Source organism: Blastomyces gilchristii (genome assembly GCF_000003855.2).
Source record: "Blastomyces gilchristii SLH14081 genomic scaffold supercont1.7, whole genome shotgun sequence".
Lineage (NCBI taxonomy): Eukaryota > Fungi > Ascomycota > Eurotiomycetes > Onygenales > Ajellomycetaceae > Blastomyces > Blastomyces gilchristii.
In genome coordinates this window covers 1,293,577-1,304,629 of record NW_003101676.1, presented here as the reverse complement: position 1 = coordinate 1,304,629, position 11,053 = coordinate 1,293,577, and positions in this window count along the sequence as shown.

Here is an 11,053-nt window from a genome sequence, read left to right as displayed (position 1 = left end):
TATATAGTCTGTATTACCTCAGTAGCTGATTATGAAGTTCAAGTTTGATAAAATAATTAAGGGAATTTCACTGAACTCTTTCAAAGTCTGTAAAACAGAGCTTTGAGAAGAATTCTAAGAGCATTCAAATCATCTTCTATTAAAGTAATGGAAATTGAAGCTTCAATTCCTTCTTTTACTATTAGATTTGAAAAGGCCTGTATGAACTATGCTCTGAGAGTTATAAAGATAAGCTCAAATTATATAATCAAAGAAAGAGTCTCTTCTTTATTTTCATTAATTAACTCTGGAAATGAACTGGATTGAAATAGATTTCTTGATTGAAATGAAAATAATTCTTTAAAGAAAATGCCTTCTCAACTGTACAGACTATACTCTCTGATTAAAAATCAATTTTCTTCTTTAAATATTGAAAAAGTTAATCATGAGAAGATATCTCTCTGAAGAGAAAAGCTTGAATCTCTTATAGACTTATAAATAAGTGAACTATCTAAGAAGAAAGAATATGAACAGTATTTGAAGAGAATTTTTACAATCAATATAGAAGACTCTATTCTAATTGATTCAGATGACTTCAAAAATGAGAATTTGAATAGATTAGACACAGACATTGCTTATGCTGAAGATAATATTAATTTTATCTCAGATTTCTGAAATTTAGACTGTGAATCTGAAGTCTTTGATGCTGAACTATTTGTAATAGTGAAAGCTTTCAAACTCATTGAAATAAAATCTTATAAAAGAGAAAATAGTTTGAAAGAGACATGAATATTCTCTGATAGTCAAGCTGCTTTGAAAAGACTTAGAAATAGTTAGATTCATAATAATCAAATGAATCTTGAACTGATCTTAAACTCTGTTTTGAAAATTCAAAAGAGAAGAATATTAAAGCTGATAATTCATCTGCACTGAGTTCCTGCTCATATAAATATTCATGGAAATGAATTGGCTGATTCAGCTGTAAAAAAGGGTGCAGAATTAAGCAGATCTATTCAAAAAATTGTTTCCTGGTCTTTTATAAAGAGAAGAATAAAAGAATCTTGTTTAGATAAGTTAAATAAAAGCTGGCAGAAACAAAAGAACAGTATACATTATTCAAGATTTGAAATAAAACTCAAGTGGAAATCTTGTTCAATTAAATGTAAAAAGAAAATATTCTCATCTATAATATATCTGAAACTAGGACATGGCTATTTCAAATCTTATATACAAAGATTTGATGATAGATTTGATTCAATAACATTCTTATTCTGTAATATAAATGAGAATTCTGAGTATATTGTAATATACTGTGTATTATACAATAGTCTCAGAGTCAAATTGAAAGAGAAGTATGATCTAAATCAATTAAATATGAGATTCTTATTCTCAACTGAGACAGGAATTAAATACTTAATAGACTTTCTATCAGAAACTCAAGCAGCTACAAGAAAATGGCTAAATTCAGAAATATCTGACTATGAAGAGAAGGAAATCAATCAGATATAGTCTGTTAAAACAGCTATATACTATCTTTTAATAATTTGTTTTGTTACAGTCTCTCTTTACTTTACCTTTGTCTTTCAATTTCTTTCTATCTATCTATTTAATGTGTCTATCTTTAAGACTGTGTTCTCTTTTCCTTTGTCATGATATTGTCAAATGATTTCAAAGTATCAGAAGATGTTAAGACACTGCAATTTGTAAACAGTTTTTGTATTCTGAGCTGGAATTTTCTGATTTTGCATATCTGAAATTGATGAATGTATAATAGTTAACTTTACAGATATAGGAAAAACCCTGAGAACTAAAAGTTCTCAGGTAGATGTCATAGTCTCTGACTGTATACATCTATAATTGAAGAATAATACTAATAATAATAATCTTGAAAGAATTGAATAAAGATTAGTATACTCAAGAAGATATTAACTTTTAAACTCTTACAGACCCTTATAAGTATAAATGAAGACCTGACTTATAAAGACTTCTGTACACAGCTTCAGACATTGAATGATCGTCTTATCAAGCTTAAGAGTGTACAGAACAGTGATAGAAGATATTACACTCACACACTCACACTGAGAAATAACTCAGTCACTTATACATTTGTGCTGAGAAACAACAACAATGATGCAGATGCTATGAACTGAATAGACTTGAATATCTATACATAAGCAAGAGTCTCTGTTATCTGAACAGGCTTCTAAGTTTCTGAGATCACTTTCAAAGAAGTCACTGATCAATATCAATGAGAAGTATACATTAACTGTAATCAACTGAGACACATTGCTTTCAACTGTTGATCAGTCTATATACTCTCTCACTCAAAGAATGAATCAGTGTCTGTCTGCATTAATCACATTACATTAGAGAAGAATTCAGAAGATAACTATGAGAATGCTCTGATGAAACAGGGAAAAGATTAGCTTCTGTTCAAATTTACAAGCAGAAGCTTGAAGAGGTCAGACAACAATAATTTGAAGAGAAAATAACAATGAATGTGATTCTTATATCTACTGTGATAGATAATATGTATAATATGAAAGCCATGATAGACAGCAGTCTATGTTATTATACAATGATTAAATCTTCAATTGTAAGATGTTCTAATCTTCAGCATATTCTCTTATCAAGATCTTAACTTCTCACAGAATTTGATGATTCAAAGGATATTCACACTCATTATATGATAAAACTAAACATAGATGTCAGAGGACATCAATGTGAAGAGGTCTATATATACAAAGTTAATAATCTTGACTATGATCTCATACTAGAACTTATCTAACTATCTAAACAAGGCATCTTGTTGAACACTTAAAACAGAAGCTTAATATTCTCTAATAATGATAGGATTCACAAAGATGATATTTACTAGATTATGAATCTTACACAGATCTCTGTCAACACTTATAAAATGCTCTGAAAAAGAAGTTATTATCAAAACTGTTAACAGAGTCACTGACAAAGTTACTGATAGCAGAATTATATATTAATCTCTTTTATCAGTCTGACTAATATTAAGAAAGCTCTAGAAAGGTTATTCTGTACTATAATAACAGATTCTTGCACAAAAGTCTCTCAATAATATTATGAATATCTAAATATCTTCTGACAAGATAATATTATAAATATATCTTCTTTACAAGACTCAGAAGTGAATCACAGTATCAAGTTTTAAAAGAAAAATGATAAGAACTCTGAACTACTGTGAGACTCTCTTTATAATATATCTCAAGATAACCTTCTTCTTCTTCAGAAGACACTCAATAATCTGTTGAATGAGAGATTTATATATATTAGTCACTCTTTCACTGCAGCTTCTATTCTCTTTGCAAAGAAGTCAGATGAAGAACTTCAATTCTGTGAGAACTATTAAGATCTGAATAGATTGATAAAGAGGAATCATTATTTCTTATCTCTCATCAATGAAATCCTAGCATATATCAGACAAGCTTAATAGTACATAAAGCTAGATATCATCACTATGTTTCATAAGATTCATATCACTGAAGAAGATGAATAACTTACAGCATTTCAAACATATTACAGTCTCTTTGAATGAATAGTCACACTCTTTGAACTGATAAATACTCTCAGTATATTTCAGAAGTATATTAACTGAGCACTCTGAGATTTTCTTGATAAGTTTGTATCTGCATATCTAGATAATATTCTCATCTTCACTGACAGATTCAGAAAAGAATATCAAGAACACATGTGAAAGATATTACAATGATTACAAGAGACAGAACTATTAATAGATATTAACAAATGTAATTTCAAAGTCAAGAGTATAAAATATTTAGACTTTATCATAGAAGATGATAAGAGAATTTGAATGAATTCTGAGAAAGTCTCTGCTATTCTCAAGTGAGAGACTTCATGTACTGTAAAAGATGTATAAAGCTTCATTGAATTTGCTAACTTCTATCAGTGATTTATATGAAACTTCTCAGATATTGCAAGATCACTCATAGAACTTACTAAGAAAGACTTAGTATTTCAATAATCAGCAGATACTGAAGCTGTATTTATATGAATGAAGAAGATATTTATTAATACCTCTCTGCTAATAATATTTAATTCTGATTATAAGACAGTCATTGAAGCTGATTTCTCTGACTATGTCACAGAAGAAGCTATATTGTAATATAATGATGAAGATGTCTTATAATCATGCATCTTTATATCTAAGAAACTGAGTTCTGCTGAATGCAACTATGACATCTATGATAAGAAACTTCTTATGATTGTGTACTGTCTAGAAGAATGAGACTCTGAACTCTGAAGTGTCTCTAAATTTGAGATAATCACAGATTATAAGAATCTCAAGCACTTCACAACTACTTATAAACTCACTGAATGATAGATATGATGATCTGAGTTCTTAAGCTGCTTGAATTTTATGATATACTACTGTTCTGGCAGTCAGAACTCAATGATAGATATTCTCTCATAATGAGAGTAACATATATCATCTGATGTAACAGATACTTGCTGAATGAACTGAGAGCACCAGCTCTTGAATCTGAAGATACTAGTGAATCAAGATAAAACAGCTTATGACACTATATATACTTCTCTGATTAGAACTGTCACTGATATCTCAACTTCTTCTGAATCTACATTAGATGAACTATAGTATACAGCAGCTCAAACTGATGAACTTCTGCAAACACTCACTGAAGCAGTATGATAAGAAGCATTCTGATTTTTCCCAGAACTACATATAAGAACTGACATCTCAAAATATTCAATTGATAATAATAATACTCTATAATTCTGTAAATGACACTGAGTCTCTCACTCTGAACTCTTACACACTCAGATAATACAAGAGATTTATGACTCTTGTATAATCAGTCATTCAGGTCATGAATAACTGTATCAAATGATCTCTCAAGAGTTCTACTAACCTGAGATATTAAACAGTGTCAGATATTGTATCTGAAACTGTAACTGTTGTTTCTTTATCATCTTATAAAAGAACTGTAGAAAAGATCTGCTGAAACTGCATGATATCTTTGATAGAATCTGATGAGATGTGATAATTGACTTCACTGTTGATCTCTCTGAGAGTAAGAATTATAAAAATATTCTGATTATTGTGAACTGACTGAGTAAGAATGTAATATTGAAACTCTGTGATAAGATGAATACTGAACAAGTCACTGAAGCTTTTCTAAGAAGTCTGTTCTATCAGATACATGAATTACTGAGATCTATAGTATCAGATTGAGACTGTTAATTCATGAGTACTCTCTGAACAAGAATCTGTCAAGTTCTTCAGATTATACACTGTTTATTAACTATCTATTACTCTGAGATTAATGATGTATCAGAATAGATAATTCAGACTGTAAAGAATTATCTTTATAAGTTCTGTAATCACTTATAAGATGATTGATATGACCTTCTTCTACATACTGAAGTCACTATCAATAACTGAGATACTGTTTTAACAGATGTAAGCCTGTTCTTTCTCATATACAGATATCATATGAAAGTACTGAATCTTCTAGAGATCACACATTTTACACTGAATCTCTGCAGTTCAATTTAGATCACTGATAATATAGTAATAAAACTTCAAGATATCTGTGATTGAGTAGAAGTCTTCATGACAAGTGTTAAACAGAATTAAGAAGATTGAATCAATATTTACTGAGATCTCATTAAGCAATATAAGATAGAAGATCTGATATAATTAAATCTTAAGAATATACAGATCACATACTCATCTCACACACTGAATTACTGTTATATAAAGTATAAAGTGATAGAAGTTCTAGACAGTTATAACTACTATCTTGATATATTATCAGAGATTTATAATATCTTTTATATGAGCTTGCTCTGCTGCATTATCACTGATCTGTTCTCTTCTCAACTGACTTCTAACTGACAGCTGCCAGGAATCATAGAAGAAGATAATGAACTTAAATGAGAAATTGAAGATATTCTTGATAAGAGACTCTGCAGCTGCAGCTTATAATATCTTGTGAAATAAGTCAGCTACAATCACCTGACCTGAACTCTGAGTTTCATATTATCTGAGATCATGGCCCTTGACTGATAAGAGCTATATACAATCAAGAAAGAAGAAGGGAGCTAATGTAGTGAGCTGTGCCTGATCAATTATATAGACTATTTCATTACACTTCACAGATTTCTATCACTCTAATTCTCAGCTGCTGATTCTCAGCTGAAAACCTACAGAATTTCTATTCTTCCATCTCAAAGCTTCATCATGTATGAAAAATCTCTATTCTTCTGCCCTGAAGTTTCATCACATACATTATCATGTACATGTATAAATATTCACTCTGATCACTGATTTCCACACTTTCTCTTTCTTTCCTTCTCTAATGTTTTTCTCTTTGTTATATGAGATCTATAAATATTATACCAATCTATTCGGCGTAGGCCTCTTACATATACCTTTCAATGTAACAGACACCTGTTGAATGAACTGAGAACACTGACTCTTAGATTCAAAGATATTAGTTGATTAAGATAAAATAACTTATGACACTATACACATTTCTCTGATTAGAACATTCTCTCTCTGAACTATCACTGATATCAATATCAACACTGATACTGACACTGACACTGACACTAATATCTTAACTTCTCTCAAATCTACACTGAATGAATTGTGATATATAACAGCTTAAACTGATAAACTTCTTCAAGTACTAACTGAAGCAGTACATTAAGAAGCACTCTGATTTTCCCCAGAACTATATATAAGAACTGACATCTCAGAATACTCAATCAATAATAATAACACTCTGTGATTCTGTAAATAACATTGAGTCTCTCACTCTGAACACTTACACATCTGAATAATACAAGAGATATATGATTTATAAATAATCAGTCACTCAGATCATGAGTAACTGTATTAAATGATCTCTTGAGAGTTCTACTGATCTGAGCTATTAAACAGCATCAGATGTTTCATCTGAAACTGTAACTATTGTTCTTCTATCATCTTATAAAAGAACTGTAGAAAAAATCTACTAAAATCACTTAATATCTCTGATAGCATCTGATGAGATGTAGTAATTAACTTCACTATTAATCTCTTTGAGAGTAAGAATTATAAAAACATTCTGATTATTATAAACTGATTGAGTAAAGATATAATATTAAAATCTTATAATAAGATAAATAGTGAATAAGTCACTGAAGTCTTTCTACAAATCTTATTCTATTAGATATATAAATTACTGAGATCTATAGTATCAGATTAAGACTATTAATTCATAAGTACTATCTGAATAAGAATCTGTAAAGTTCTTAAGATTATACTCTGTTTATTAACTATCTATCACTTTGAGACTGATGATGCATCAGAATGAGTAATTCAGACTGTAAAGAACTATCTTTATAAATTCTATAATTATTCATAGAATGATTGATATGATCTTCTTCTACACACAGAGATCACTATCAATGATTAAGATATTATTTCAATAGACATAAGTCTGTTCTTTTCTACTCATAATTATTATATGAAGATGTTGAATCTTCTAGAGATTATACAGTTCACACTGAATCTCTGCAGTCTGATTCAGATTACTGATAATATAGTAATGAAGCTCTGAGATATCTGTGACTGAGTAGAAGCCTTTATAGTAAGTGTTAAACAAGATTAAGAAGAGTAAATTAATGTTCACTGAGATTCTGCTGAGTAATATAAGATAGAAGATCTGATATAATTGAATCTTGAGAATATACAGATTACACACTCATCTCATACACTGAATCATCATCATATCAAGTATAAAGTAATAGAAGTTGTAGACAGTCGTAACTACTGTCTTAAAATATCATCAGAGTTTCATAATATCTTTCATATGAGCTTACTTCACTGTACTATCACTGATTTATTTTCTTCTCAACTGACTTCTGACTGACAGCTGCTAGAAATCATAGACAAAGATAATGAACTTGAATAAGAGATTAAAGATATTCTTAATAAGAGACTTCACAGCTGCAGCTGATAATATCTAGTGAAATAAGTTAGCTATAATTGTCTGATCTGAACTCTGAGCTCTGTATTATCTGAGATAGCAGCTCTTAACTGATGAGAACTACATGTCTGTGACTCTATATTACTTCTGAAAAGAGAGGACTAATATGACGGGCTGCGCCTGATCAATCATATAGACTATTTCATTACACTTCATAGATTTCACTAACAGCTCTGATTCTCAGTTGCTGATTCTCAGCTGAAAAACTCATGAAATTTCTATTCTTTCACTCTGAAGCTTCATCACATATGCAGAATTTCTATTCTTTCATCTCAAAGCTTCACTGTATACACGTATAAATATTCACTCTGATCACTGATTCTCATACTTTGTCTTTTTTCCTTCTCTAACATTTTTCCCTTTTGTATTATAAGATCTATATATTATACTGATCTATTCAGTGTAGGCCTCTTACAAAATCTGCATATTTATAATCAGAAAAACTCTGAGAATGTTCTGATAAATGCAGAGTCTTATCAGTCTGCTATCTCTACAGTAGTTTATTCATTCATTTTACTGTTTTCTTTATTTTTTTATTCTTTAATTCTTTTTAGTTCTCTGTGAAAACATTGATAGAAGACACTACTATTTTATATGTAATATTCTTTCTCTAGTTATACAAATACTCTGCTGAGTTGTAAACATCTACTGAGTGAAGTAATGATTAAGAGAGATATCAGATACTCTCTACAGACTGACTGCTTCATTCTAAGCAAGATATTCACTAATTACTTGATAAATGTCTATTATATATAAAAAGCTGTATAAGAGCTAGATCTCAATAATACAATTAACTACTACATTATATAAAACAGACTGCTTCATCACAAACTCACTCAATTTTTCAAATAAGAACCCGCCGATAGATTCATCGAAAAGCCCTTAATCATACAAGCATTGTGATCTCATCGCTAACTGCATACCCTGTGTGATGATGAAGTTATCCAGCCAAATGTGAACCAGACATTATTTGAAACTTCTGAGTGGGATTATCCCCTGTTCACCCCTACCACACCACAACCCCGGGTCAAATTGCCATATAAATTGTAAGATGAAGAGACCTTGTCATATGTGTCAATCTTCTTGATTTTGGAAGATTTCTGACCTGTAATTGTGAAGATATCTGAAGAGCAATCTCTGTGAAAACTCTGTCTATCTTTGATGTTTCAAAACATCAATACTAAGTCTCACTCATGTACCGCCCTTTTCAGTCTGACTCATCTCTGGCAGAAAAATACAAAAAGATATCTTGATGATAATATCGAATATATAATCAATGAACATATCTGAAGTGCAATCTCTGTGAAAACCCTGTCTGTCTTTGATGTATCAAGACATCAATGCTAAGTCTCACTTATATATCATCTCATTCAATCTGATCTATTCTGAGTAGAAAGATATAAAAAGATATCTCAGTAACAGTATTCAATACATAATCAGCAGATAATAACAACTATATAATCAGTATATCTTAAGATCTGACTGAGTCTTTAATCTCTGCACAGTGAGATATATTAAATCTAGTTTTAGTATCTCAATATTCAATATATTCTGCAAGGGATTAAGAACAGCATCACTAGATTTCTATTAAATTTGAGAATTAACTCTATATTGATATAATCATTGACAAAATCTTCTATTTTAAGATATAAATAACCAGTTTCTTTGCATTCTGCTGATAATCTTTATATTATTATATAGAAACAGACTTATATTCTTTATAATATCAAGAATCTGAAGAGGGAAAGTCTTGATAGAGAGTATACAGTAGTGCATATCTTAGCAGTTTCTATCTCATTCTTCTGTAGTAGTTAATGTAAAAAAAAGCTCTTAGAATTAGTTTTTTACTTCTCTTGAAAAAGTAAAGTGTTTTTCTCTGAATTTTGTACAATATTCTTAGAATTAAAAGCAGAGTTGTTTTCTGTTATAATTTCATATTCTTTTAAGTAAGAATTACTTTTTCAGTGACTGAACAACTTTCATTAATACTTAATTCTTTTTTACACTCTTTATTAACTGATTTGAGTTGCACACTTGTTGTGTGAGAAGAATTGAATGATTTAGAATAAAATTGAATAGTTTTAATCACTTTCTCTATAAAGAATTGACTTATTCTTTATCAGTTTTTCTCTTAAAAACTGTCATATTATCTGATTTATTATCAATTGATATCATACTTTTCCTCACTGTATCCTCAGAAAGAGATTGTAAAGATTTTTTATTAATTTATCTTAAAAATCAATTTTATTTTATTAAATTCTCTTCAAAAATCTAATCTAGTTACTAAACTAGTGTGAAAAAAATCAGGTATTTTATATACAAGAGTTCTTCATTCTTCTTTTGAAATAGTCTGACCAACTTTTCAACTGAAAATAGACTGATAAATCTCTTAATTAAAACAGTCTGATCAACTTTTCAATTGAAAATAGACTGATAAATCTCTCAATTGAAACAGTCTGATCAACTTTTCATTGAATAAGTAAAATGAGTTCAAAAATATGCTCAGTTGATGTGAAGAAAGATGCTTTCTCAGATGCTATTTTTAGAATTGAAATTCTGAAGAGAAGAAAGAAAGAAGAAATAAAGAAACATCAAGTTCTTGAATACAGAAACTTGAAAAAGTAAGTAAAATTCTTGAAAAACAGTGTCTGAGTGAGGTAAATGAAGAAGTTTTGTTAATTCTTCATACTCAGACTAGACAACTACAGAAGATGATCAAGTTTAAACTTAGAATTTCAAACACAGTTTAAAAAACATTGAAAATTCCTAGTATAATCACTGACTCTTTATCTTATTCTTCTTCTTCTTCTACTTCTTCTTCTTCTTCTTTGAATCCGAAGAAAACATATGCTCAAGCAGCAGAATCTGCTATCTCTAAATCTGCTATCTCAAAATCTGCTCAAAATTCTGATAAAACTGAGAAGAATATTACTCATACTTCTATTCATAGAAAAGAAGAGAAGAAATTATAAAAAGAGAAAAACTTTCAAATCTTCAGAAATAGAAGACTTATTCTCAAAGTCTTA